Genomic DNA, 22,111 nt, shown 5'->3' with positions numbered 1-22,111 from the left:
AAAAATGTTCCTGACTTTATGTAGCACATAGTCTAATCAGAGCAATAAACATTACACATAGAGTTGAAAAATGAGTATTGTGAAGAATAAGAACACGATGTTTTAAAGAAAAATTAACAAGGGAATCATTCGGGAAAATGAAATTTAGACCAAAGCTTTGGGGGAATGCTGCCTGAAGGAAGTAGATGTTACGTTGAATCCTAAGGGACTAGAAGGAATGGCACAAGTGAGGAGCGGCAGGAAGATCCTTCTAGAAGACACACCCAAAGACCCCAAGGATTCAGGAATGGGAAATAGACAAGCATGTATTAGAACAGAAATAAGGCCATTGTGAGCAGAGTCAAAATGAATGAGTTTGGGAGTTGGGTGGGAGGCAAGTGACCCTGCAGAGCTAGGCAAAAGCAAATCATGAAGGCTTTGTTGACAGCCTTGGCCGTTGGAAGGCGGTGACGTAGAGCAAGCTTTGTGAAGCCTTTCCGTTTCTATCATCAGTAAAGTGAGGAAGTGAGGTTGGATGGTACATGAAATCCCTTCCAGCCACTACATTCCATAAGGCTACATTATCCAACTAAATTCAACTCTGTGTGATCAACCATGATATATAAAGTCCTGTGTTGGAGACACGAAGATGCATATTGCAGAGTGATAACCCAGGCAGTTTATTTCCAAGGTGCTTGAAATCTAATAAGGAAAAAAAGAGATGAGAACAGATAGTTATATCTCAAAGTTAAAAAAAATGTGGTATTCCAGAGAAATGCATATTTCATGAGAGCTTAGTGAAGGGAGTACTCATTATTTAGATCATTTACCCGAAAAAACTTGTGGAGAAGAATTGCATTTTAGGATTTCTTATGATTAGCATAGCTTGACCAAGAAGCATTCTATGAAGTTCTTTTTCAAGAGCATCAGTTTTTCTTTTTTTTCTCTGTGCTGGGTCTTCATTGCCACGAGTGGGCTTTCTCTAATTTCCAGAAGCAGGTGAAAGTGAAAGTCTCTTAGTTGTGTCCGACTCTTTGCGACCCCATGGACTATACAGTCCATGGAATTCTCCAGGCCAGAATACTGGAGTGGGTAGCCTTTCCCTTCTCCAAGGGATCTTTCCAACCCAGGGATCAAACCCAGGTCTCCCGCACTGAAGCCAGACTCTTTACCAGTTGAGCCACCAGGGAAGCCCACAAGCAGCGGCCGCTCTGTTTGCGGTGTGCAGGCTTCTCATTCAGTGGCTTATCGTTGCAGAGCATGGGCTCTAGGGTGTGTGGGGTTTTGTAGTTGCAGCACGCAGGCTCAGTAGTTGTGGTACATGGATTTAGTCACCTTGTGGTATATGGAATCTTTCTGGAGCAGGGATTGAACCCATGCCCCCTGCATTGGCAGATGGATTCTTAACCACTGGACCACCGAGGAAGTCCCATCAGTTTGCCTTTATGCTTAGCCTTCTACTACAATCATTTGAGTTTAATCATTGCCATCAGAAGCCCCTTGTTAAAGTATAAATATAATGCATGGGTTCAATAAACATTAACATAAAAAAATTGGTTTCAATATGTGAGTCAAATCATTTGGAATTATTTTTGAATACTGTTTTAAAAAGGCAACTGAGGCCTTATGCAAACTGGGCAGAAAGAGCTGTAAGAACAATTCTCATGTTTCAATACCTAGGGTTGGAGAACACCATGTGTCTGCTGTCTGTGCTTTTACTCACTATTGAGTTTGGCAAGTGACATTGTAATCCTTGGATACATGAACCTGTAGACTCATGGTTAAATTCTGCACAGTTTTTTGTTTTTTTTTTACTTGCACAGTTAAATTCTGTAAAAGAGTTCTTGAAAGAATAAAATGCTGGGTGGATTTGCACTCTTAGGGTGCCAGTGGAAAACCCAGATCTCCACTAGATGTCATGATGTCTCAGGCAGCCAGAGTCCTGTGAACTTGGGCTGTGTGAAGTTGAGAAGGATGAGGAAATGGTGTGTAGAAAACTTCAAAATCATGCGTTGCCTTCTGTATCGCCATCTGCCAAAGCTGTACACATAGAATAACAGTCTGTGATGCTTACAATGAAGCTAAAGTAAGGATTCCTGGTAGGACCACCTTTATAGATCATTTCATTCTGATTCCATTTCTGCATCCCATGTACAAAGATCCTAAAGCAACCAGTGGGGTAAGCAAGTCTGAGGAAAAAGGGCCAAAGTGAGTGATGCCAGGAATGTTGCTAGAGCAATGTTTCTGGAATTTCATCACTTCAGTCAGAGATGAGCTGTCCTAGGAATAACTGATGTCTTCTGACACTTTTCCCCTGTTGTACATGTTAATTTTGTGTGTGGTATTGTTTTGCACAAAATAATTACATTTGATTGATAACTTCCATGCCACATTTCAATTTAATTGGAAACAGCCCAATATTCTGTTTTAAAAAAGGAAAAAGCATGCAGAATATGTACAAGAGGAAAATATTCTCTTTTTCTCTTTGTAGTTTTCAGCCAAATTAGCATGATTATAAAAGAACCTGGTTCTACTTGTAAAAACACTATAACCTTAAATAGATAAATACTTCTTAATCAAATAATAACTTACTACAGACTTTAGGAAGAATGACTTTCTATGCAGCTCATATTTAAGATAAAATTATATTTTCTAACATAATATTAAACATAATTATGAATTTTTATAAACAAAATATTCATGCTGAAATAAATCTTCATAATAGGCAATATTAGTAAAGATAGAAAAAAGATTGAAAAAATAAAGTTGCTTGTGCTTTTAGAGCAATTTGAAAGTCTTTTATTTTGAAAAATAATATGTCTTCATTCACACTTAATTACCCTAAACTACTCAAATAATTTTGGTGAAAAATAATAATACAAGAGCATAAACAGCCTCATGATTATATTCATAAAGTCATATTAAAATAAATTATTTCCTGTTTTATTACAAATATGATTAATAATATTCTACATATTATGACAATTTCCCTGAAACATACAGAAACTTCACTTCCTGAAAAATTATTATGCAAATAGTTAAAATATTGAAATGAACCTAAGAATTGATACTCTAACAGATAAGTCCTGTTATAATTCATTGACAATGAGTAATCTATATGAGACAAAGTAAATGCAGCTGTAGAAGAAAACTTAATACAAAAATTATGCCTACGGAGCATTTAAATGTAGAGGCTGAATAAATTATCTTTAATTTAAAGGTTCATATATTTCAAAGAAATGATGAAAAGTTTGAAAAATCTGAGAAAATTTAACAAAAAGCAATAGAATTCTAAATGTGATCAAAACTACAGGAGAACTCTATTAAATGTATAACCTTTTTGCACACAAATTACTCTTTTCAGAACCTGTTCTTTTATTGGATTGCTCTGCCATTTTATGGAATACATTTTAATGTTGTACAAAGAAAATGAATTTCACGGATTTGATTTAACAGTTCAGCTTCTCCATGTTACTATCTTGTGCTACGATGGAAGTCGCTCTTTTATTCAGTGATCTACACCACTATGGGTTTGACAAAGTTTCAGTGTGTGTGTGTGTGTGTGTGGTACAGCTTAGGGTATAAACCATGTATTATTCAAAGAGAGTCTATCATTTTATCAGGAATGTTCAGCACAGGCTCCCTAAAACAGCATCTGATCAATAAAACTTAGATTCAGCAAATCATTTGACCTATACCACTCTGACAAATGACTAGATTAGGGAGCATTCCAGGGCTTGTGGAATATTGCAGACTGGACCAGAGAGCTGATTTGTGGAAACCATCCTCTACTTTTTAAATTATCTTCATTGATTTTGATTCTTTTGAAATTTGGTTTATCTTGAGGCAAACTTAATTGTGGGTTATAGACTAGTTCTGGGAAGGAGCCTCTTAAATAGTAAAAACAAAATGGTGACATAAATACATTGACAGGTACAGACATTTTGTCTATATTTTAGAAATTCAACGCTTTATGATTATAGTGGCTATTATTGTTATTGTTTTAGAGGAAGGCATGATAATGTAAGGTCACTGAATTTGGAAGAGAGCACATGATTTGCTGTACCCCTGCAATCTCGGGGCAAGTTTGCATTAGCAGAATATAGTCTACAGAAAGTAGATTTCGGTACTGAATAGTCTGTTTTTCTGTAGTCCTCTTTTTATCTTGGGATTCTGTTAGAAAGAAGACCAAAATCAAGAATTAATTGGAAAAAGTAGGGCAAAGGCAACAGAAAATTTGTCTATGTCTATTTGCAATTCAACTTCCTCTCTGGAATTCACCTTTTTAAATTATACTGTTTTTCTATCTCAACCATATCCATAATCGCATCTATATTCAGCTGTGTCATCCTCCAGGAGCAATTAAATGTACCAAACAAATAAGACAAATAAAAGTATCATACTGAATGCTGAATTTAGTGAACCAGAAGAGATTCTACAGACCATCAAATCTAAAACCTTCATTTCACCCACGAGGAAAACCAAGACTCAGAAATTACTAGTGAACTCACACAAAATCACTGAACTAGCTAATAACAAAATCAAGATCAAATCTAAGCTCCCCAAATTTCCAAACCTTCCACCATGTTACCTTCCATTTTGGAAAGTTAACAGGAAGACATATCTGCATGACAATGAAACTAAAGGATTACTTCAAAAACATAATTTGATTTACAATATAGATCCAACTACAGTTTGCAAAATGATGTATTGGAGAAGAAAAAAGTTTTTATCAAGTTTTGCATTTTTTTTGGTTTATCCTCACACCATTCTTTCACAAAGATGGGCGAATGACAAGGCTAATTTTCTTTCCTTCATTGAAAATGATTTATAAGCTGTCTGACAGAGACAGTATCAACAATAACCTAACAATTTCTGTATATATTTTAAAAATCAATTTAATTAGTTAATGCAAGAAATATTTTTTAAAAGAAATGGTTTTGTTAGTACAAAAACTTTGGATAGCAATTACCTTCTGTATCAACCAGGGATACTTTTGACCATATCAACCTCATCAGTGCAGACTAGGTATTTGACAGAAAAAAAAAAAAAGATTTTCCTAATTACACAGAAAATATAAAGCAAAACTGAAACCAAATCACCATAGGCTGGTAGAGGGAAAATATGAAAAAATGGTTACCCTAGTTAATTAAACCTGGCTATAAATAGAAACTTAATAAAAAGCAATGATTTAAGAAAATCCTACCTGTAAAGTCATGAGTAGCAACCATTTAAGGTATATCAGGAGAAAGGGAATACAACTTCCTGTAAGTATAATTATTAGTGATGATAGTAAAGAAGTCTTTAATCATAAGTGGATATCTTTAAACAGAAAATATATTTGACATGTAAGAAGTTTTCAAAAAGCAGGAAAAATGGAATTTTTTAAATTAATGTATTCACTCAAGACATCTTTAAGGGTAATCATCTAATTATTTGATGTTCAAATTAATTACACTTGGCTTCTGGGAAAAGTAAGAGTGATTAAAATTTTGGATGTTATCAGGTTAACAAGTAAGTAGGAGATTAGTTTAAATGTGGTCGTACTCATGTCTGTAGTTACACTAAGTAACATTGCTGTTGGTAAACAGAGATTGACCAAGTCTATCTGACAACAGTGCATATCATAAACTTTTAGTGTGATTATTTTTACTCATGCAACTGTAATGGAAACTGTAATGGAAAAAATATGGAAGTTATTTCCAATATGAAGGAGGCATTTTCTGAAAATTTTTGAAGAAGAAAAAGAAATTGAGAATGTATTTCTAATCCATGCATTTGAAAGCTGCTACTGTAGTATACTGGATTGCCTTATAATTAATTCTCTATCTTTCTTATTATTCTGAGGCTAGCCATTTGGAGAAAATATGTAGAACTCCTTGTCTGGCCTTTCTGAATCTATTTTTCACAGTTGCAAAGTACTGGTCAAACAAATTAAATTACTGTAGCAGTATGTAACTAATTTTATGTAAATTAAGGTGTTAATGTTCTGAATCACATTCCTGAAAATGGTCTGTTTTCTCTTGCAGCTTTTCTTCATTAATGATGCTATGAATAGTCAAATCGAAAAATTAATTCCTACAAGACTAACTGTATAAATTATCACCCTATGACCCCTCATAGAATTAGATCTAAATATAGTTTTATGGTCAGCTCAGTCTATACTTGTCAGTAGCCCAACCAAATAAAACAACATTTTAAACTTAATGTAACTGGGGGTGAGATGATGTGAAATACATTCCCTCTTGTTTGTATAGAGAAGGATCTCTTAGAGCTAATGGTCAAATTGTGTGATGTGGAGTAAGTGCCAAGCCTGGCTGTCTATGGGCAATTTTTCAAGTCCCAATAAAATCTACCATCATACTCCTGTATCCTTGTTCGAACTACACAATCTCTACCTCAGAATGACCCATATGAAATCATGGAATATCAATTGACTAAAATATTTATAATTAGAAATACCTAAGAGAAGCTGAAGTTGGAAGAGTAAATTTATCATCTATTGAAATACTTTCCAAAGCATGTAAAGAAAATCAAGGGGTTTTCTAATTACTTGGCAAGCTCATATAATTCATTGATTGAACTAAAACTGTTAAGTAGAGGCACACACTTAAGTTATTTATCTGTTGAGATTTTTATCTAGGATAATAAACATTTCTCCACTTCACAAAGTACAGCACAGAGTTCCAGAAAGGTAACCAGATCATAAGTATTGATTCTGTCATAAATGGCAGTTTGAATTTTACAAGAAATGGCTTTTCCCAGTAAGTTACCATAGTTGGGTCAGAAATATTGCCTTCCCAGGTACCAAAAGATATTTTTTAATTTAGAAAAGATAGAATATGTTCTGTCTATTTGCAAAATGTTTCCTAACAACATTTTTGTCATTCTTTTTAGAATTGCCAACAGATAAATGATCTATTGTTAACCTAAGCCAACCTAAATGTGCATTCAAATAGGATGAAAAACACTGTCTCTTATTTTCCATTCTTATTTTGATCCTTAAACCCATTTCTAAACTTACACATGTAGTAAGTGGAATAGCACACAGCATAATACCAAGTTTAAGAAAACTTTCAAAACCAAATACTGAGACTTCTTTAGTCAGTTATATATGATAAGTTCCAAACTGTGACCCTACTCAGGCATCAACATCGAAAGTATTCTTGTTATCACTAGCAAACAGATAGCCGTATTATGTAACCATATAGATCAAATGTAGCAGAAAAGTTAGGATGAATTGGGGGATAAATAAAGTGATATCTACAAACCAGGCTGATCTGGTAATTGTGTGTTTAATACAGTCTACAGCATCAGATCCTGCCAGCCACCTGAGCTCAGGATAGCCCCAACTTGAGGAAATGGGTAAAGGGTGTCACCAGCCCAATTTTGTTGAGAATTCATGGAGTAATACTCTTGAGTGTAAAAAGCATGGGCTGTCAGAGTTAAAATAGGAACTATGTAAAACCAAGGTTGTATTATTTTTCAGCTAAGTAATTCATGCCTATTTAATAACCTATGAGTATCACTGTGTGTTATTCCACTCACTTAATAATTTAAAATTAATTAACATCCTCCCAATGAAATAAATCATAATGAATTCTCCAACTTCTTTTTGCTTTATTACCAAATTCCTAGAATTTTTTCTAAGCCAGCTGCACTGGGGCTGGAGGGACATCAGAGGAACTACCAGTGGAGCTACATAGAGAAGCAGTCAGTTCCTGAACCACAAAGCAGACCTGTGTTCTAACTATAAATCTCCAAGTACTTTTCAGGCATTAAGTATAATACCCTCTGAGACAGGCTGGTTGAGGCCTTTTTTTTTTCCTTTAAATATATTTGGTTGTTATAAATTCAATGATGCCACTTCAGCACTCAGTATTAATAATACCTTGTATTTCCATCACACCTTTTTGTTCCTACTGTGTTCAAAATATTTTCATTCAACCTCTGACCTCTGGAAAGTGGATTTGATTCTATATCTTTACCAACCCTGCATCACCTGGCATAGTGCCTTGCTTAGAAACACCTTTTTCTAGTGAAAAAGACACTGGACACAACATCAAGAAGACTGAATCAAATCAATACTGGTGTTAACTCTGGGCAAATCCTTTAACTTTCATGAGCCTGTTTACTCATTTTACTGCTCTGAGAAATTAATTTTTTTAAAAAGGAAAGCACTTTGTGTATTAAAAAATTATTATAGCAGAAATATGCCAGTCATGTGCTAGGTCCTAGGGATACATCAGAAACAAGTGTTGGCTTCTCCTTCCAAGGAACTCATGATCCACCTGAGTGAATAGATATGATGCAAGTAATAACATGCACGATGATGGTTATGAAAGGAAAGACCAGACCACATAAACCCCATCTATGTGGTCAGAGAAAAGGCTCACCAAGGTGAAAATAAGCTTATGGAAACTACTCAAATACATGAGAATAAATACACAATAATGTGGTTTACTTTTTCTAAAACCAAGCAGAAATGTACTGCAAAACTAAGAAGAAAACACAGAAATTTTCATTATTTGCCTGGTTTTTGTCCAGTAGCTTAAATTTCCTGAACAGTTGATAAACTAGTGGGTAGACATAAAGGGAATGATATCTGTTCCTAATGTAGTTCATGGATGACATCAACTTTCAGAGCAGAAAGTTGATCACATTATATCGGTGCATTGTTGTAATATTCAGGATCAGTGCCCTTGGACTGCCTTTGTAGTAAATAAGACTCTCATCTAATAAGGTCTACTTAGTACATGTAAAGTAAGCACTTTTCTTTAAGTGGAGTCCTAACTCATCCTGAAAATTTCGTTTTAATACACTTTGTTGTAGCAAAGTCAAAAATGTTAATTGAACAAAAAAATTACAGAAGCTTAATACAAGAGTAAAAGCTATGGCTTTTCTAGTAGCCATGTATGGATGTGAGAGTTGGAACATAAAGAAGGCTGAGCATTGAAGAATTGATGCTTTTGAACTGTAATGTTGGAGAAGACTCTGAGAGTCCCTTGGACTGCAAGGAGATCAACCAGTCCATCCTAAAGGAAATCAGTCCTGAATATTCATTGGAAGGATGGATGCTGAAGCTGAAGCTCCAATACTTTGGCCACCTAATAAGAAGAACTGACTCATAAGAAAAGACCCTGATGCTGGGAAAGATTGAAAGCAGGAGGATAAGGGGACAACAGACAATGATATAGTTGGATGGCATCACTGACTCAATGGACAGGTGTTTGAGCAAGCTCCAGGAGTTGGTAATGGACAGGGAAGCCTGCTGTGCTGCAGTCCATGGAGTTGCAAAGGGTCGGACACAACTGAGTAACTGAACTGATCTGAATACAAGAGTTGAGATGAAAAAGAGAAAATTGATGGTCACCGAGCTCCTCCTATGTTCCAGGACTGTGTGGATGTATTTTCACATATATTCCCTGGCTTAATCCTGTTAAAAATGTGATTTTCTTATCCAGGTGATCAAGGTTAACATCAACATTGATAAGTCATGAGGCTAATAAGCACCTTTGTTACGATGTGATAAAAATGGCAATTTCCCTCTGTTGCCTTCCTTCTAAAGAACCATAATTATGAGGAAAAATATCAGGCAAATTTCAGTAGAGGAGCATCCTACAAAAATATCTAACCAGTACACTTCAACCCTGCCAAGGTCAACAAAAACAAAGTCAGAGAAACTGTCACAAAAGGAACCCAGGAGACATGATGACTACATGTAATGTGGTATACTGGATGGAACCCTGAAACAGAAAATGGACATTAGATTAAAACAAAAGAAGTCTGAATAAAGCATGGATTTTAGTTAATAAAAATATATCAGTATTGGTTCATTAATTGTAACACATGTACCATACTAATGTTAAGATGTTCATAGTAGGGGAAATTAGGTTTAGAATATATGGGAACTCGCTGCACTATCTTTGTAATTTCTCTGTAAATCTGAAACTGTTCAAAAAAATAAAGTTTATTCTTTAAAAAAAAAAAAACTCCATAGCTTTTATTAAAAGCTTTCTACAAATGAGGAAAATTTAAGTAATTTCTCTAATGAAACATAGCCAGTAAACCTATTAACCTGCACACACATCTGCCTAAATCCAAATCTCATGCTCTGACCAAAGGACCATGCTGATATGGTACACCTCTCCAGGGAATCTGATTCTAGATCAAGGAAGTGCCATTTACAACTCTTTACATTGTGTTTTACTATTTTCAGTTTTCTAGCACTAAGAAGTATATTGGAATAGTAGAAAAATAATCACTATACTGGTTAGCCAAACACCATGTATCTCTATTCAAGAGTGGACTGGCCATTTCCTTGAAGTAAAGTCTTGATAATAAATCTTGTGTTTTGAGCTGATATTTAAACCATACCCACCCACTGGTTCCCTGGTGGCTCAGCTGATAGAGTCTGCCTGCAATGCAGGGGATCTGGGTTCGATCCCTGGGTCAGGAAGATTCCCTGGAGAAGAAAATGGCAACCCGCTCCAGTATTCTTGCCTAGGAAATCCCATGGACAGAGGAGCCTAGTGGGCTACAGTCCATTGGGTAGCAAGAGTTGGACATGACTTAGTGATTAAACCCATCTACCTATCACACATCCCTGCACAGAATGCACATGTACACACTCACACAAAAGAAATACCTAGCTAAACACATAATTTTAGTGAAAGTGATAGTTACTAGGTTGTGTCCGACTCTTTGTGACCCGATGGAGTGTAGCCCACCAGGTTCCTCTGTCCAAGGAGTCTCCAGGCAAGAATACTGGAGTGGATAGCCATTCCCTTCTCCGGAGGGTCTTCCCCATCCAGGGAATGAACCCTGGTCATCTGCACTGGAGGCAGATTACTGTCTGAGCAACCAGGGAAGCTTAAACATGTGACTTTAAACTATTATTAATCCTAGGAAATATTTTTCCCCAGTTAACAGCAAACCAGAGGGAGTCACTCATTCATCTAGTCCTGCTTACTTTATAATTTCTATATCATCAAATAATAGGTAAATTCCTTATATTCTCAGTGTTTAGACAAGAAGTGTTAAAATTAATCAAATGTCACCATATGCATACACCCTTCATTCATTCATTCGTTTCCAAAAGAACCTAAATATCATGCAGTGTTTTCGAATAAATTTAGGTGATTCAGGTAGTGTTACAACCCAGGGTTATGCTATACATGATCTAACATATCAGAAGAAACATTTCCACAAAGAAGATACCATGAGAAAAAGCCCAGAAACAAAGAAGTGAAGGATCTGTGCCAGAATCAGCGATCAGTTCGTAGAGTATTTAAATTTTCAGATGTTTAGAACTCTTTGAAAACAAAGGTCAGTCCAGAAATTTTTATAACTTAGATATCTCTGCTTCTTTAAGGCAGACAATATGTCATATATTTTAAACTAATATGTATTTGTTTACTTGGCAATTCTAAATCTCAGAACAAATTTACCTTCTTCATAAAAATGCCTACTAATTTGGGAAAACCAGTTGTTGCAAAATGTATCAGTACTATCTGTGAAACTGAGTTTGGTAAAAATGTGGTTAAGTGTTTATGTCCATGTTTGAGTAAGTCTAGGGAATTGGTAATTTTATCAACATTTTAGTTTTTAATTGTGATGATGAATAATGAATTGTCAACTCTGGAAACTTTAATGTAGCTAAAGGGCCATCAATATTGCTGGATGCAAAGTTAAACCAACTTTTACAGATGAGAGATGCCTTTAAAATGGCTGTGATGAAATGTATTCCACCAGATGAATTTCTGTGATATGATTGCAAAATGAACCTCTCTCTTTCTCTCTTTTTTTTTTAAACAGGCAAGGGAAGGGGCAGTAAGTCTGAGATTTACACCTGATTTGTGTTATAGTAATCTTTGAAATTAAGAAGTGTATCCTTGCATTTCATTAAATTCTGGCTAATGAGATAACTGTCTTCCCAAGGAGGGAATGATAAAGTACTCAGGCCATAAAGCATAAATTAATACTGCAAGGTTAAACACTGGAACTAACTCATGTTTCAACAAAAGCCCCTACCAGCAGTTAAATTAACTGACATAAATACCATAAAATCTGTCTTTATTTTAGTTTCAGATGATGCTTCTTTTTACACCCCTGCTTTCAGTTTGTATAACTCATTTTTGCACATTATTGCATGCACCATTTGCCATTTAAAGAATCAGCTACAACTGGGAAAAGATTTAAGGAATCAAATACTCAGCGAGGAAAAAGACACTGGTGGGTCTGGGGAATATCATATTGAAGACTGTGAGTGCCATTGAAAAATACTACAATAGACAACAGTGGTTCAAAGAAACAGTTAATTATGAGACAACCAGCCCAAAGAAATCTACTTTTTAAGCTTTTGATAGACATTTTGAAAAAAATGCTAAAGAAAACCTGTGGTGATAATAGGTTTGATATATATTCTGGCAAAAATTATATCACATTAATGAGGTGGCTTAAAGGGCTCATGCATTTTGTAGGAGGCATTTCAATGTATTAGTATAATTAGCAGTGATGAGAAAACTGTTTGGAACTGAATTACCTCTCACGAGTTCATTTGAGCTATATGAAATTACACCATGCAAGAAGGAAAATTATGGAGCCATCCAGAGAGAGTTCATGCCTGATTTGATCATAGCCACTAATTGGATGATCATTTTCGTAAAGCTTTTCAAATGGTTGACAGTTTCTGCCTCTCATTTTTTTTTAATGGACGAGCTCTTTATTTCTTGTACTAAGCAACCAAACATAGGTTTGTTAGAGATTTGGGTATTTCTACAGGGACCTTACAGGTGTAATTGTGACAATCTGAGCAACCTTTGTCCCTTAATTAGCTGCTTTTGGGGAACCCCTAATGAGAGTTGCTGTTCTTGTTAACAGTCTTAGAGAGAACCTGATGAGTGAATCTCTCCAGGCCTGATGTATGTCAGCAGCCACCATATGACAGCAATTTAATGAAGTTAAAATCTGACCCAACTGGGATGAAGAGAGGAGCATTAATGTTATACTGCTTTTGATTTCTATGTGTGTGTGTGTTTAGTATAAGTGGGTGCTCTAGCGAAGGACAACAAAAACCTGAGGGGTAGAGGGTCGAAAGAGGAAGCTTTATTAATGTATATGCTTTATGAACTCTATTTACAAGGCAGTTGATAATATCAGAGGAAAACTGAAATCATGGGATTAGCTTTCTTTGTATAAATTGCTTTATTGGAAATAGATAATATAGCAAGGTCTTACAATTTTGGAGATAGCTAAATATCATATTTGTTTTCTGCTTAATTTTTTATTCATCTTCTCTATACTTCCTACTTGAATCATTATTTCCATTTTAGCCATACAAGATGTTCTAATGGGATTCAATCATGTGGAGTTAACTTGGATCTTTGAATTGTACTTTTCTCAAATAACATGTAAATCAAAAAGGAAAATTATTATGAAAACATGCTACTTGATCTATTGTTGAAAAAGGAAGATAATGTTGGGTTAGTGATTTTTCAATCTCACTGGCAAGTTCTAATATTAGAAAGAGAAACACCACTGATGTTTTTTGTGTGCAGATGCGTGTGTGCACATACATGCACATTTTGAAGTTCTAATGTGTTTTTTTTTAATATTTTTTAAGATTGATTTATTTGCTTTTGTCTGTATTGGATCTTCATTGCTGCACGCGGACTTCATTATTGCTGCTTTATTGTGGCGTGTGAGCTTCTCCTTGTGGTGAGCACAGGCTCTAGAGCATGGGCTCGGTAGTTGTGGCACACATGGTTAGTTGCTCCAGGGCATGTGGGATCTTCCCAGACCAGGGATCCAACACATGTCTCCTGCATTGGCAGGTGAATTCTCAACCACTAGCCTACCAGGGAAGCCCCAGTACTAATGTGGTATTCTTTCTCATGGCCAAATATTGCAAGCATTTCTTTCTCTATTTGGAAGTTATACCCTATCTGCAGTTAATATTAATAGCAAGATGTCATAGACACTTGCTCATAAACACTGGGCTTCCCTCATAGCTCAGTTGGTAAAGACTCTACCTGCAGTGCAGGAGACCCAGGTTCAATTCCTGGGTCAGGAAGATCCCCTGAAGAAGGAAATGGCAACCCATTGCAGTATTCTTGCCTGGAAAGTCCCATGGACAGAGGAGCCTGACGGGTTACAGTCCATGGGGTCGCAAGAGTCAGACATGACTTAGCGACTGAACCACCACCACCACCATAAACACTGCTTTTGGCAATATTTGCTATATACATTACACCCACAGGTTGTACAGTGAAATATTAATAGTCTCAAAGTTTTAATGAGTCCTTTGATCTTTCCTGGCCTTTCTGTGATTTACTTACATTTACAGAGAAGTTTCTAAATTTAGTCACTCAAAAAGTTGAAATCAGATATCTTTTTAGTAGGAACAGAATATTTTATAAATGTGCTTGCTGTATTCATGGAACATGTTAAGGCATCCAAAATAGAAATTTTAAGAAATCAAAACTCAGATATATTATTGTTCTTAGATAAAAAAAAAAGTTAATTAAATTGTTTCAGAAAGCAAACATGTTCCTTAATAATAACTGAACCCCATTTTAACTTATTTTCAGTGCTAGAAGGGGCCATAGAGATTGGTGAACAAATTGAGTGATTTAAATATAAGACATATTTACAGTCTACACCCTGTTCTTCCCACTGATGTGTTGTTTCTTCAAGTCACCAAAATATAAAATAACCAACAAGTTTCTGAATGAAAAATCCAAAGAATATGTTTCTTTATTTCATCATCCTAATGGTTCTTCCTCAACCATTTTGTGGTTAGCTTTGTGAAAAGTCTCCTTTCTTTAACTTCTTCTGTTCCAACTTCCCACCGATATCTAATCTACACTTTGTTTATTTTCATTTTAACTTATTTTTTTTCTTGAACTGGAATTTGGTTACCTCAATGTTTCTTGTGTTAGTTACTCTCTTTCTTGTATTCATGTTAATTTTCTGAGTCCTTATTCTCATATTTCATTGTTAGTTCAGCTGAGTATGGAATTCTAGGTATATTTTCGCTCAGAACTTTGAATGCAATGTTGAATTATCTTCTACAATTCAATGTTGCTGATGAGAAGTCTGATACTAATTTTTTATTCCTTATAATGTACTTCATTTTCCACTAAGAATGTAAGAATATTTTCTTAGCTCTTGTAAATTTGAGATTGTCTTTCTGTTACCACTATACATTAAAAGAAAGAAAACCTGGCTGGGTAATATCTTTCTGATATAACATTTCTTAAACAAATTTGTAACTTTGCCTTGCAGAGTAGAAACATAATACTAGTCAGTTAGACTTGCCTATTTTTTGGTATGGAATTTATTTATTCTGCCTGTACACTCACAGAGCATTTTTTTTTCTTTTAGCGTTCAAATATTTTTTGAGAAATATAATTAGATATGAACATTACTATATTAATTGCCTCTGAAATATATAAGTTGCTTATATATAACTATATAAGTAATGTGCTTAAATATATTTAACCACAAGAAAGTTTTCTTCAATTATAACTTTAGTAATTATTGCTGTCCTAATTGTTAGGCTTCCTCTTCTGGAACACCTGAGCACTAAATTTCCCTTTGCCCATCTCCCATGTACATTATTTTCTACCTTACTATTTTCATGTCTTTGTTCTTTTCTTTTACATTTAAAGAGAGAATCTTGGGGTTTTGTTTTGTTTTTTTTCCTTTACATTACTAAATTGAGCTCCTGTAGCAATAATCCTAATCTGTTCTTTATTAATTCCCAAATGGACTTGAATTTTCCATTACTTTTTTTAGTCTATTTAAGTCTTTTCATTCTTCTTACTTTTTTTTTATTAATATCTTGTTGTCTCAGTATATCTGACTCTCCTTATTACTTTATGCTTCTGTTTTGTAGAGGCCAAGTATTCTTTTATCATATTAAGAATGTCAAAAAATTTTTTAAAGGGGGATTTCCTGTCAGTTTATATTTTCGATCTTCAATGATTTCATTTCTTCACTGTTCTTTCCACAGTCCTTAAGATGGATTTTTTTCATCAAATCAGTTAGAAACTACCTCAGCTCCCCACTCTCAAATATAACAATATACCTGTATCCCATTCTTTTTACATCACTATTATTAATTTTAAAGTGTCACTGCTCTTCCACAAGGTGGAACCCTCACCTGGGATCCATATCATATCTCCTCTAATCTTCTCAGAAGCTTGCATAACTGATGATGCTTCCTCTCTCTCCTATGTTCAAAAAATTTCCCCTGCCTACAGCCAACATCTCTGACTGTTGACGCTTCTCTTCTTTCACCTTCACAGGCATTTCAAAAGTATTGTCTATCCTCCCAGTCTGCATTTAATCAACTACGTATGTAAAATAGATAGCAAGTGAGAATCTGCTGTGTAAAACAGGGAACTCAAACCAGTGTTCTGTGACAACCTAGAGGGGTGGGATGGGGTGAGAAATAGAAAGCCCCTCAGGAGGGAGGGGCCGTGTGTATAGCTGGCGCTGATCTGTGGCAGAGGCCAACACAATATTGGAGAGCAATTGTCCTACAATAATAGTATTTTGTTCTATACTTCTCAATATTGTAAATTATAATCTTTGATAATTATTACTCAAGAACAGTCACGTTTTATGAGTATTGTTCAATTGTCATCACCAGTATAATGATACTCAGATATGTTCTTTCTATAAAACTTTATAAGTAATAAATATACATATATATAAAAATAGATGTAATTGGGCCCTTTGTATTTATATTATTGATTTCTATAAGCTTTATATATTAAAATTATTAGCATTTCACCTATGAAAGAAGGCATTTTAGGAAAGAGATATAGATCACATAAGTCAATTTAATATGGATAGCAAACTCACAAGGAAGATACTAAAGAAAGAAATTTCAAGAAAATAACATTTTCCCATTTCAAAAGTATGTATTTCTCTGAACTTCACAGTCCTGCAAAATAAATCAAGTGAATTATAGACACAGACATAAATTTTTAATATTTCCTCTTGGGAAACTAAATCATTTTTTGACAGCTTATCATTTTGTCATGCCAAGTTTGCTAGGACAGTTCTTACTTAGCCATGTACCTTATTTGGAAAAAAAACAAGTGGAGAAAATATTTGCCCAATGTCATCCATTGATGAGAAATGTTAATAAATTTCCTTGTTATAATGAATATTATGAGTCAGTTGAATGGACAGGAGTCAATACTGGAATAAAATCAAGATTTTTAGGAAGAATAAATAAGAGAGATTAATGTTAGGTAGACCATCAAGTGTTCCCTGCTGTAAGAGCTCTGTCCACATGAAAATTGCTCATTTCAGGCTTTTAAACTCCCTCCCTACTCTGTAAAACCAACACGTTTTCTGAGACAAGCAATTCTTGGTTGTTATCTACTCTAGATTAAGTCTTTTTTTTTTTTTCATTTAATAGAGATCAACATGTTAATACTTTCCTGGATTCTCTGAACTAAGCATAAACAACCTTAGAGACCATAGGATTATGGAATAAATTTACTGACAGTTTTCTTCCACAGTCCTCTTAGCTAATGCAAATACTTCCAAACTCACACATAAGTCAATAGCAATATTATAACTGACATACAATGAACTATTTTTAAATCACCATCATATATATTATCATCTCTTTCATTATTATCTCATAAAATAAGATATAAATATAAATAAAATATTACAATCTCCATATTAAAGGTAAGACATTCAGAAACAGTGATATGCCAAAGGTGATGTGCCTTGTAAAGGACAGGCCCAAAGCTTGAAGTAAGATTTGCTGACTCCAAAGGCTGTGAACTTTTCATTATGATACATAGTAAAGGGTCTCAATGGGCAGAAACTTGAAAAGGTAAACGTATTATGGGAGAAATTAATAGCTGCCTATTCTGCATCTGTTCTCTTTTTGGGTAACAGAATCCTCATTATTTTCAGAATGTCAATGCACACAACTCAAGACTTCATTCCTCATTCTACCTTGCCACTGAGAAGCAAGTGGAAGTAATGTGTAAGAATGCCGTGATGTAGAGGATGCCAAACTCAGGTGGGAGATAGACCGCCATAGACCCCTTTCCCCTTCCTCTTTCTTGCTGCCTGAAATAATCCAACTGGCAGTTATCTTGGTCTGTGATGTAGACTTCAGTACATAAACCACATGCTGGGATAAGAGATGAAAACATACAGTCATCACAGCACCTCTGGCCTGCCTATCTCTTGACTTCTTTTATGTGGAGACTGTCCTTGGGTGTCAACCTTCATTACTTGGAGGTTTCTGGTCTATGCAACTGAAAAAAGTCCTAACTGATATAGATGTATAGTACTTCATTAAATCATAAAAAAACAAACATTTGTGGATTGTAGATGAGCAGCATCCAAAATAATCTTCCACAAAATATTACCTAAGGCTGTGTGTTGTAGAAGCAGGAAACACTTTCAAAAGTAACAAATTAATAGAATTACACAATTTAAAGTTTATTAGGAAAAGAATTAAATGGTCTGTGCCAATTATCCAGCATGGGGAGAGTTTATGTATGGCAGTCATACTGCTGGCAGAAAGCTGGTAGGTGGATTGACAGACTTAAAATAGTTATTTCAGAGTGAAGCTGCTGTGAATGTAGAAATAGCCTCAGACAGTTTATGCTCCTGAGGACAAATGCCGATTCGTTATTATGCTTGAACTATGATGAAATCAGTGAAGGCATCATAGTAAGCTGCAAAACCATGGGGATGCTATTAAGAGTTTAGCAATTCTAGTTTATGTAAGAATATGGATTCCACTTACCAAAAGTAATAGCATATAGGAAGAGAAGAAAGAAGTTACTGTCATTGTTTTGAATTGCTCCTGAGCTATTCCATTGTGTTATGAATTTCAAGTCAAATTCCATGTTATTAGTATTCCTTTTATTAGTGTGATGTATGTGTAGTGCCACAATGTTACTATAATGAAATAATATGATATTATGAATTGTCTTCTACAGATCTAAAGTAGTGCTTGTAAAACATGTAGTGGAAATACACATCAAAGTGAGAGGCAGAACAAGAATGAGAGCAAGAGAGAGAGGCAGAGGAGGAGGGGAAAAGAGAGCTGGATTCTTGCCTCTTAGCTCCAGTTCTTAGGTACCTAGGTTACCTTTTCTGATAATAGCACACTTTTATATCATCGCTCCTTTGCTAAGAAGCCATCGTTATTGTGTTCAATTTTAATCTGTAGCATATCCGGTCATAAGTAAATCTTTCTAATGTAGCATTATACTTGTTTTACTGCTCACCTAACTGGGCACCTGAATGTTAGTTGTAATAATCAGAAAAAATCTGCACAATCCAGATACTTATCTATAAAATATACCCAGAAGTGTTCTTAATTGATGGCTTTATGGAGAAAACCAAAGAACTATCTGAAAATGACTGAATCTGAATCTATACTCTGGAATAAGAACTACCTACTTATTTCTAGACAATTAACTTAGGCATACTTATGTATAACAAATTACAAATGGCATAAAATAGAGTTCTCTTAGGAATTTCTACTTCCTCTTTATCAAGGACCTGGAAAACCATTTTGCCAAAGGAATTGTCTCTGTACTGGTTCAGAGTGGGATTCTTTTCCAAAATTCAGCTGACATTCTTTTGGTCAGCTACAGTGAGCTAGGGTATTAGTGTATTTTGTCTGTGTGATACAATGAATGAAATCTAAATTTTTAAAAAGGAAGTAAATAAACTGAAAAAAAAAAGGAGAAGGAATTCTGAGCAACATGAGTAGCTTAAATTCACACAGTTGAAAATGAAAGTGACATTATTATTACACAGAGTAATGATGAACTGGACTGGCCTGTCCAGAATACATGCTAATATTTTGTGACTGTGACAGCCAAGTTTGGACAGATAGGGCAACAATCTTGGGAAATAGATGTTGTAGGTAAGTTTGTTATTCTGAGCACCAGAAGCCTTTGTGGGTGTTACAGAAAAGGTCTCATGACAAAAAATAGTATCTTTCAAAAGCTATCTTACTTCTGCAATGGTTGAAGTAAACTGGACGAAGACAATTTTAAGGGAAGTTTCAGCCAAGAGGATTTAGTTATAATTAAAGTGTAATTAAGAACTCAAACTATGTAAGAAAATGCAAAAGCACAAATGTACAAAGGAAGAATCAATTCCACTTACTACATTAGATGAGAAAAGGGTATAAAGTGACAGACTCATAGAAACTAAAAGTGGCCATTTAATGAGGTTATTTGATTTGCTTATTATTTTTAATTTAGGGATCATAAAATAAAGTTAAAATTAATTTAAAAGGGGGGATAAATTGTAGTGTACCTTAGAATTTTCATGTATTTCAAACTCATAGCATATATAAATCCTATAGGTTTGGTTTGTCATAAAAGCTAGAATTAACATCTATTCAAATAGACACAAATTTTTCTAAGTGATGTTTTTTATATATATTGTGGGACAATGAGAATTTTTGTTATAGTATGAATAACTGCAAATTTCATATTGTGTCTACGTGGAATCATCAAAGTCATGTTGAGACCAAAGCCTTTACCTTCTAAGCCACTCTTGCCATAAACAGAAATACTTTCATTTGAATGACATTATTAGTGCAGTCTAGAAATAAGGCAGAAATTATAGTTCATACCATTATTAATGACCTCAGAGCACTAATTGCTAAATGAGAAAAAAAACTCGTCTCCTTTTCTATTTCTCCTGAAAGGATAAACCAGTTGGACAAGACCCTTAGCCAACCTCTGCTTCACCATGTTATCTTCCAGGTCTGTCACCTCCAGTAGCTAAAACATACCTTATCAGTAGAATTTCATGGTCATTAATTTGATCTCTCTTCCCACCAGTTGAAAAAATAAACTTTATCTATTTACTGATGTTCTTTGATGTTATACAAGAAGGAGTTTGTGCTTGGTAAATGGTATTACACATTCATTTCTAAACATGGTGTCTGGGGAATGCTGTCAAGTTTATCAAAATAGAAAACATATTCACATTTGAAACTGAGTCATGGGGAAATTGCTTAGTCCTGAAAATGACCGGGATAAGAATTACTACCTCTGTTCCTTGATTTACTACTCTCCAAATACTCATCTTCCCCTGGTGTACTATGAATTTAATTACTGACTGACTGATGATCTCGCATGAAAGACTGAAAGCTCCATGAGGGCAGGGACTTTTGTGGTACTGTGGGTATTTGTTCTGAGAATCTACTCACATCTCAGTTTGTATGTAGCTGCTAAATTGTAACAGTCTGAACAATGTGTAGCTATAATAACTGTGATTTTGAGGGTCACACTGTTCAATGTCTGCATATTTAGATGGGTAATTTGATTATTCTATTTATAACCTAAATGTAATATTATATACAATTCTGAAAAAAAAAAAGATCTGGGTTTTTCCATTTTAATATTGTGAGCTCATAATGCCTTTATAATATGATATTATAAATATTCTTACTTGACTTTCCATGTAAATATTCTCCCATGACTTACTTTGTATAGTCTGAGAGAACTTACTAAATAAGTTTTGAAAATTGTAATAAGCAGCAATACAAATTAAAAAAAAAAAACTGACTTAAAATGCAGGGGGATCCTTCAATTTTCCTCTTCCTCTCATAAATGTTTGCAAGTTATTTCTCTAGACTAAAATATTCCAGGAAATTCAGTGTTTCCCAGGGTGCAAATCCACCATTAATCTACATGGTGTAAAATACCAGAAAAGTATCATAGGCTATAATAGAATTAAGTGATAAATGGGATGTAAATTAAAGCATTCAAGAGCAAATAAAAAATATTAAATTTTGTTTCTGAGAGGAATATGTACAGGAATAGAAAAATACTGATGACAAAAATCTGGGGTTTCTAAAGTGTTGTTTCTTGATTTAGGTGGTTAAATAATGACAATTATTTGAGAGCTTCTTCCATATTCTTCCTCCCCACTGGGACAATTTAGATATATCAGCGCAGTGTTATGTCCTTTTTTGTTTTCTTCCAAAACACTCCTCCCCTTTGAATTTTCTCTAGTCTTATTTTTATTTTCCCAGTGGTCTATTAGCAATGCCCTTGAGAAACCCAGTTCAAAGTTATACTCACAGTTATACTCTCAGTGTTTT

General features: G+C 34.7%; 1 long non-coding RNA gene across 1 annotated transcript in view; it reads left to right on the top strand.

The window, feature by feature from the left end:
* The window catches only part of LOC145512761 (uncharacterized), a 615,780-nt gene extending 596,053 nt beyond the window's left edge, over positions 1–19,727 (top strand). The window contains exon 8 of the long non-coding RNA XR_014058773.1: positions 17,932–19,727. This is a non-coding gene — a long non-coding RNA (uncharacterized LOC145512761). The remainder of the gene's footprint in view (positions 1–17,931) is intronic.
* Positions 19,728–22,111: the final 2,384 nt, after the last annotated feature.

The sequence above is a fragment of the Giraffa tippelskirchi genome, chromosome 7 (genome assembly GCF_054371585.1).
Source record: "Giraffa tippelskirchi isolate mGirTip1 chromosome 7, T2T-mGirTip1v1.2.pri, whole genome shotgun sequence".
Taxonomy (NCBI): Eukaryota; Metazoa; Chordata; class Mammalia; order Artiodactyla; family Giraffidae; genus Giraffa; species Giraffa tippelskirchi.
This window is presented reverse-complemented; position numbering and strand designations above follow the sequence as displayed.